Consider the following 839-nt stretch of genomic DNA (forward strand, 5'->3'; position numbering starts at 1 on the left):
AGTTTCTCTGCCCGTGGTTGTGTACTCTGCGAGGTGCTGCAGCGGTCTCTCTCTCTCGTGTCTGTGTTCCTGAGTCTTTGTGCTGTGACTCTGAAGCTGTGCCTCTGTTTACTGTAAGCACTGAGACAGTGCCTACTTTCAGCTGTAAACTTTGATACTTATCGGAGCTGGGATGGTCTGCTTTATCCCAGTGGCTAGGTCAGGGAAGGTCAGTTTCAACCTGAGCCTTGCTCCTTTCCTCACTTACTCGAGCTGGTTGCAGTGCAGTGCTCCTGAACTGTGTTGAAATAGCTGGCATTCGACAAAATATGCAAGGATAAATTAAAGATTTGCTAAAAATTAATAAAGGAAGAAATAATAAAAGTGCAAAAGAAAGCTGCTTCAAAATACCTCAACAGATAGTAAAAGTTTATTCGATATTTAAATCATAAAAGAGTTAACTAAGTAAGTGTTGGTCCGATAGAAAATGAGTTGGAATTAAAATTAGAATTAGGTTTAGATTTTACTGTCATGTGTGCTGAAGTACGGGAATACATGAGTACAGTGAGAAGTGTTCAAAGTCACTGTTCTCCTCATTAAAAACCAGAACTTTTAAAAACACAGCAGGAATAAAAGAAAGCCAAAAGGTAAGAAAAGCATCCCAAATTTTAAAGTCAACATTTAATCTTCAAAAAAGGAGTTGGGAAGCACCGAAGCAAGCACCTGGGCCTAGTCACAGGATGCAGTCCCAGTCAGCCTGTGAGTCTCACATCGATCTCCAGGAGGAGCCATATCTACTGCTATCAATGTTTCTCCTCATCTCCGTTTTAAAAGGTCTTCCCTTTACTCTAAGGCTGTCC

This window comes from Rhincodon typus, unplaced genomic scaffold (genome assembly GCF_021869965.1).
Source record: "Rhincodon typus isolate 14 unplaced genomic scaffold, sRhiTyp1.1 hic_rhity00000495, whole genome shotgun sequence".
Classification (NCBI taxonomy): domain Eukaryota; kingdom Metazoa; phylum Chordata; class Chondrichthyes; order Orectolobiformes; family Rhincodontidae; genus Rhincodon; species Rhincodon typus.